This window comes from Loxodonta africana, chromosome 9 (assembly GCF_030014295.1).
Source record: "Loxodonta africana isolate mLoxAfr1 chromosome 9, mLoxAfr1.hap2, whole genome shotgun sequence".
NCBI lineage: Eukaryota > Metazoa > Chordata > Mammalia > Proboscidea > Elephantidae > Loxodonta > Loxodonta africana.
In genome coordinates this window covers 51,379,630-51,387,132 of record NC_087350.1, presented here as the reverse complement: position 1 = coordinate 51,387,132, position 7,503 = coordinate 51,379,630, and positions in this window count along the sequence as shown.

Below are 7,503 nucleotides of genomic sequence, written 5' to 3'. Positions count from 1 at the left end.
ACATAGCTCGAGCTCAGAGATGCTCCCATCTTTGGTAGAAACTTTCTGTGCCTCTCAGAGCCACTGATAACGTTCGTTTTCTGCCTCTTCCCTGTCTGTCTCTTGTTCCCTTTCTTCTGCCTCTCTCTCTTCGGATTTAGACTAGTTTCCTGAAAATTGTCCTCTGTTTTCCAGCCTCGTTTCTGACTCTTCTGTTCCTTTTTATAGCATTAGGGCTATCGAGGTGGTCAGCTGCAAAGGCTTTGGGTGACAAAATATTGACTGCATTTGCTCGTACCTTATGAAGGAGGACATTTGTGCTGGAGGCACCTTGGTGACATGCAGGGAATAGTTCATTAATTAAAAGACTTGCTAATTGCTGCTTGAATTACTGTGCACAGAGAATGAAATGAGTTCGTAAAAGATGACTATTTTGGAATAAATGTTTTCTGCTTGAAACATTTTTAGAAACAGGTCCTACAAAATGTATTGCTTTTACTCATGCCTCTTATCATCAACTATTCAATTGAGCTTCAATTAATGATAATATATGGTCCGGGATCCTTAGCTGGGCCCGACTGATGGGAGAGCTTTGTTGAATTTGGTGCAGGTGGCACTGTTTAATAAGCACAGGAAAGAGTGAATAATGTAGTGCTTGCAAAGAGAAGTAAATGCAAAATAGATTGCTCTAATTATGGCAGCCCCCAGAAATGGAGATGGAAGCTGAAATGGCCAACTAGCTAGGAAATTTCAAATAGGGCTGATGGCCCCTTGCCTTTTTTACTTGCGAGGGCTGACATGCATAGCTTAGAAGTCAATTTGGGTGAGCTCATCTGACTCAACACAAGCACACATTCAAAATCCGAGTCTGATGACCTCTGAGTCTTTGCCTTTACTGTCTAGAATCCTTTACCAGATAGTAAAATTCAGCTCTAAAATGGGGCCATCTGAGCATTTCTTCCTGCAAGAGATTGGCACGAGCTCGTTATGACTAGTCTTCGTATTTTATTGCAAATTGTCAGGAGATCGCGATTTTGTTTTTGTTTCGTTATGCTTGAATTTCTAAGAAAATGAGCCTATAGGAAATCAGAGTGTGTATATTAAAGCAAACAGAATTTCCCATATACCTGCAAAGGTCCACAATGATTTTCATTCATGCAAAGATAACCGATGGGACATTAGTCTGTTTTAATTAATGGAAGAATAAAAATATTGAGGGGGGGCGCAAAGGAGGCTGGCTTCAGGTGAAGTGTATGTAGGAAGAAACTTGTTCATCACCTAAAGAGACAATGCCAGCTTCCCAACTAGCAGCAGAGATTTGTTAATCGGGCCAGTGGAAAGTTGGATGGGGATAGGGGAAGTGCTGAAAGTGCAGGGTGAAAGACGATGGCCGCACTGGGCATTTTCCTTCCCCTACAACCTCACTAGTCCCCTTAGAAATGGACCATGTCTAATATCACCTCATAAGAGAGGAACCTTCTTATTTCCAAGGATGAAGAAAATTGTGCTAGGAGCCTAGTACTCTTTGTGATGGTAAAATACTGCCAGCGGCAGAGAAGCCAAAATCAACATTCTTTAGCCTGGATTAAGGAAAGGCTGGAGCTGAGTCTGTGTGGGCTTCGTGGACTGGGCTGAGAGACACACCGAGTATACTAGATATGGGGCAGTCTGTGTGGAAACGGCTCCAGCGAGTAGGTAGAGACTCTCGTCCTGTGATAGGGGACCAAAGGAGGAGCCAAGTCCAGCATCTTTAGCCAAAAACTCCTCTTTTTATTCTGTGAAAATGTTTACCAAACCCACCTCCAGTCCAGTCAGCGCTGGCTGGGCAGCAGCGTTGATTAGTGTATGCGAAGCTCATAAAAGGTTTATGAGGAACCCGTTGCTTAGAAATGGAGTTGAGGGGTGTCCTGCTGTCAGAAAGGGATGGTAGAGATGCCTTTGAAAGGAGAACGGCTGTGGTAGAAAAAATTTGCAGTCTCAAATGCATGTGAATATAAGAATTGTCAGCTAGTGAAGAGTTCAGCGGCTTCCTCCCCCTCTACCCCCGCTTTTTTCCATACAAAATCTTCTCGATTCCCCTTTAAACAAAATGTAGTTCCCAGTGTGAGGAAATGTATTGCTGTTACTTGTGTTTCAACCCAAAAGGTTTACAGAATAGTCAGGTTAGGAAAACAGCCCTTCAAATACCCATAGTACTCTAGGCTAGATTAAAAAGAAATTACTGTCAAGGAATGGCTGTAGTTCTACCAACGGGAAAAAAAAATTCGACATCTTGTCAACATATATATACACACACATAAAAAAATATATATATATGAATGTATATGCGTGTATTTGCCCTGGGGCAATTTATATCTTTGCATGGAAATTTACTGGTGTATGGGGGGGGTGCAATTAGCTATTGTGTGTTTTGTTAAATTGTTCTTTAAGAACATGTAATCTGACCTGACAGATTTACATTGTTGACAATGTGATTTAAGCAGGGCCCAGATACAAACTTTCTCCACCCCAATCAATAATTGTAAATCCCTTTGCTGAAGTGAGCAATCTCTGACCTAGTATTCATATTACTTTTACCAATCCACTGCGATAAAATTGAACATTTTGTCACCACTTTGAGAAACACAGCCAAACACCTTAAAACACATGTCACACGCCAGCAGCCCCTCATTTCCCTCCTCTGGGAGTTTCTACATCTGGAATCATAATCACAGATTAAAAACCTTGACAAAATTGCATCTGAGCACATTCCTCTCCATAGCCGATACTCTTTCATAACATTTAATACAATATTAATACTTGCTACCGAAAGGCAGGAGGGAAGAAAAGGGCTGCCAACCTCCACGTTTCCACATGCATCATGTTCAAACCTGAAATTCACACTTCATGTTTCATTTTAAGTTCAGTGCATTTAACAGGGCCCTAGAGAGAGGGCCCTGGTTAGTTCCCCAACCTGCTCAGTTGACGCCCGCGGAGGCAGTTTCGAAATTGTTCAGATAGCTGCAAGAAGAGGAGGAGGAGGTATTGGGCTCCGCTCTACCTGAGATGGCCCAAGCCAGTTATCTATCCTAGTGCCAGACATGGTGTTCCTCTTCGAAACAACTAAGGCCCCACTAGTATGTTTTGTCGACAGTGGTAATCAGCAGGTTTTCTGCACGGTGTGACCGAGGCAATGAGCTGATTTCATAAAGACAGCCATGCCTAAGCTGATTTGCTGCTGACTGATAGCCTTGCACATCAGTATAAAACACCCTCCTTTGCTGAGCGAGGCGCACAAGCATACGCTGGGAAAGAGGGGGTCCTCAGTGAAGATGCTGGGCTTTTCTGCCATGCCTATGATTCACCCTAACCCCACCTTTGCTTGGAGATGCTCACAAACACACATGCCTGTGCAGTAGCAAGGAATCACCATTCCTCTCCTCTACAAACAGGAAACAGAGGTTAGAGAGGACAGGAAAGGACAGGCAGTAGACCCCACTGGGGACTCCTGGGGCACATGTGATACCTGGAAATGGACTTTCAGGTGTTGGTGGCTTTCTTCAGTCCCTGCCATTCTCTAACCAGAATTAGAGTCAAGACAGAGTTTAGTAATCCCAGGGAGCCCAACCAGGGGTGCCCCCTGCTTTTAAAATTTAAACCTTCAGGTTTCTGGAATGAGTAACTAGCACCTCTAGCAGCAGCCTCACTACAGAGGAGGAAACACACACACACTTCCCTGAGCAAGATCCACTTTGGTGAGTAAGGACTATAATTTGCTGAATGGTGCAAGCAAGTCCTAAAGACAGGACACGTTATACTTCAGGGAATGGAGGCGGGCAGCTGGCCCTGTGACTGCAGCAGTTTTAAGAACACAGCCCTTTCTGCTTCAAGGCAAGGAAGAAACGTTTTTTGCCTCCTTCTTCTTTACAGTTATTATTCAAGAGCCTCCCTCCCCCAATCCCTAGCACCATACTCAGAGTTTCAGGCCATCCATTGCCGTGCCCAAAGGGGGGCCCCACGCAGATCCGGCTGGGGCCAAGGAGGCCGGCTACCCTGTGCGGAATCCTTCCCTGGTGGCTCCCAAATCCGGCATTTTCTCTGCCTGTCTTTCCCTCGGGGGAGACTCGGAGAGGCTGCAAAAATCTGGGCGCCCGCTCGCTTGTCAAGAAGCAAACTGTCTCCACAGTCTCCAAGAGCAACATCCCTGCCTTTGCCTGGGAAGAGGAAGGAAGAGGCAAAATAAATAAAACCAGTTAATGTTGTAGTTAACTTGCAAATCAAGTAAATCTGTTGGTGCCGTATTTGAGAAATAAACCATCAGAGCGTCACAGCAAACACACACTTCTGAACGTCTTCATTTTGATTTAATGGTATATCAGCGTCAACTATCGCTTCCTCTGCTGGTACACACGGCCTGATGCCGCGGGAGGAGGGTGCCCATGTTTATCACCGAGTGAGATGACTAATTACACCTTGTCAATCACTGGCTATGAAGACATAAAACCAGCGCGCACAATGAAGTAGTTGCCTGCAGCGTCAATTAGTTGGCGATTCGGAGGTTATTGCGTGGCCCTGCTTTGGCCGCCTCTAATAACGGGACAGAGCGTGGGGAACAGCGCACTGATCAATCACCCTCCTTCCGTGGCTCCCCCTCTCCCTCCCTCTCTTCCCCCGCCCGGATCGGCCTCACTTTCTCCGGGCGTCAGGCGCTTCCTCCCTCCGCGGCCCCGGCTCTGTGGCGCCGGCTGCCCCGGGAGCCCCGGGAAGTTTGCGCGCTGCAGCTCCGCAGCCGGCAGCCGGGAGCCCCGCAGCCTTAGGGGAGCGCCGGGGCTGGTGGCCCCTTTGTTGGAGAAGGCGTGGAGGGAGCGCTTTTGTTCAGAGTTAGTCACGGTGGCCGGCTGGAGGCTGCTACCTCATTATGCGCCCGATCTGCTTGTCTGCGAGGAAGCAGATGGTGGGGAGGTAGGCAGCCGCGAGTGTCCAGACCTGAATTCCGTTCACCTGTCACCTTCCACAAAAGGCAGGTTCAAGGGACTTAGGGGTTCGTTTCCCTTATTAGGGGGAGAGAGCCGAGGGGCTGCAGTTTCCGGAGCCCCCCCGCCAAGGTCCATTTACCTGTAGGGGCTTGCCTTCCCCGCTCCCCCCCACCCCCCGCTTTCCCCTCGGCTGCGGCTTCTCACATCGTGTAAATGTCACTCACTTGTCAGGATGTGTGTTTACAGCCAGTTCCTCTCCTTGTTTCGTGTCCGCGGACAGGACTTAGCGACTGCGCGACGTCCCCCAGCCAATGGGGGAAGATTAGCAGAGTTACCGGCATCTGAACCCCGGGCCGAAGCGCCCTGATCGTGCACCGCGGCGGGAGATGTATTTGAGCCTCTTGCAGACCCGAGAGCGTCCTAGCCTGGCGCAGAGGGGTAAACAGACGGGTGTACTCGAGTGGGAATCCTGACTGCCTGGGAATTTGAGGTCCGTCCAGGGATAGGTGTGGGCTCCTGGTCAGAGACGTGGCGTAGGAATCATGGTGCATATATGTATGGGGGAGTGAAGAGCCCTAGAATGCGTTTTCACATTTCTTGAGAAGCCTGCAGCAAGAGTTACTGAGCTACCCATTTCCCACTCAACTCCGCTCCTCCCCATACACGTCCACAGCTTTCACAGCAGCCCCTCGAGCTCTCGAAAACTTACTGTATCCATCCAGCCTGAGCGCGAGCTCCATCAAGGACCAACACTCCAGCTTTGTTGCAAATTATTTTTTTCTACCTCTTAGGCGACCTCCAGATGAACTCTAGTGACTCTCAGATTAGATTTTCATTCCCTACTTTCTTAAACAAAGTGTCCCAGATGCGTCAGTAAAACATGCCTGCGTATACGTGTAGGCGTCCCAGTGCCTGGGCGCGGGCGGTGTGCAGGCGTCGAAGCACACACGTCTTTCTGAACATAAGCGTATGCGCGTCTTTGGGTTGATGGTCCTTCCTTGCGTTGGGCATCTGTGCACTGCAACGTGTACAAACACACTTTTAACTTGGAGAGTTTCTACCTACACGCAAAACACTGCCTGAGAGAAAGCACGCGCACGGATTTCGGTAGAGTTGCTGTAACACCCAAGTCTGCATAGGTATACGTGCATTACTGCTCTACAGTTGCCTCTTCCTGCGCCTCACTGGACACATACCTGATAAGCACGTGTAGACTGTGGTTCTCCATTCGTGCTGGCCGTGTTTTTTGCCAACGGAGATGAACATATGCATTTGCACACACGTACAGGAGTGCTCCTGCTTGGGCCTTCCATGCACAGTTATATGTGTGTTTAAAAGCTATGTGCACATGTGGAAAGTATGATTTTTGCCGCCTCAACTTTGTGCCCTCCAATATAAACTTCAGAGATCCTGTTTATCCCCTTACCCTGTTCTGGCAAGCAGGCCATCTCAGGCTGGTGCCCCCATCCACAAAATGAACCAAGCCAGCCTCCAAAGTAGCCTCACACCCAAGATATGGGGACCCAGTAACTGACTATGTAGTTTTTCGCCGCCATCACTATTTCTGAAATCCCCCATCACTACATACCTAGGAATGGCCTTCGACCACCCAAGAAACTCTAGGTTCAGCCTGAGGCCTGGGGGATGAGGTGGCAGCCAGGATTTTCCTGAAGGCTGGGTTGTTGTTTCTTCCAGGAGTGGTGCAGCCAGGAGGCAGGGGTCGACTCTATGTCAGTGGTCTGTGTGCATGGTGAGCCCAGGGGAGCAGAGAACCGGCCTGTGGGCTTTGGGGTTTAGGCACCCTGTGGATGCCCAGTGTATCTTGGGAGAGGGAAAGTTTTTAATAGGAGGAGGGGGTGATGAGAGAAATGAGGGATCGATGAGTTTGCTGAGCGCCTATTACTTTTATATTGCAGGCGTTTTACATCCATGATCTGTTGTTCTTCACCACATCCCTGTGGAGAGGCTGTTTGTCCCCCGTGAAAAGATCAGAAACAGGCTGAGAGGTTAAAATAGGCTAAGAGAGATTAAGTTACTTGCCTAAGGTTACCTTGCATATAAACAGCAGAGCTAGGATTCGAACTCATGACTATCCAAATTCCTAAAGACATGCTTGCCCCATTCTTTCAGGCCGGAGAGAGACTGGAAAGGGTGAGAAGTTGCTACTCCCTGGGCCATATTATAGCGGATTACCCAATAAGCAAACTAGCACGGGCTTCTGTTTACTTACTAATGTGTAGTGCACAATTTCATCTTCATGTGGTGAAACCCATATGAAGTTGTGCATTACAGATTAGTAAATAAATACTATTAAGCCCGTGCGTACCTTGCTTACTGGTTAAACCGCCCCTGTGCCATACGTAGACCGAGCCCTGGCTCGTTTGGTGCCATGAGATGCCGGCTGTCCACCTTCACCCCCCACCCCCGGGAGTCACGACTCTCCTGCTGGCTCTCGCCTCTCTGGCCCTGCCGGGTCCCCAGGAGGCCTGCGCGGCCGCCCTCAACCCAGGGCGCGGAGCCTGGCCCGAAGGCCGAGTTTGGCGGGAAGCGGCCAAAGGCTTCCGAAGCT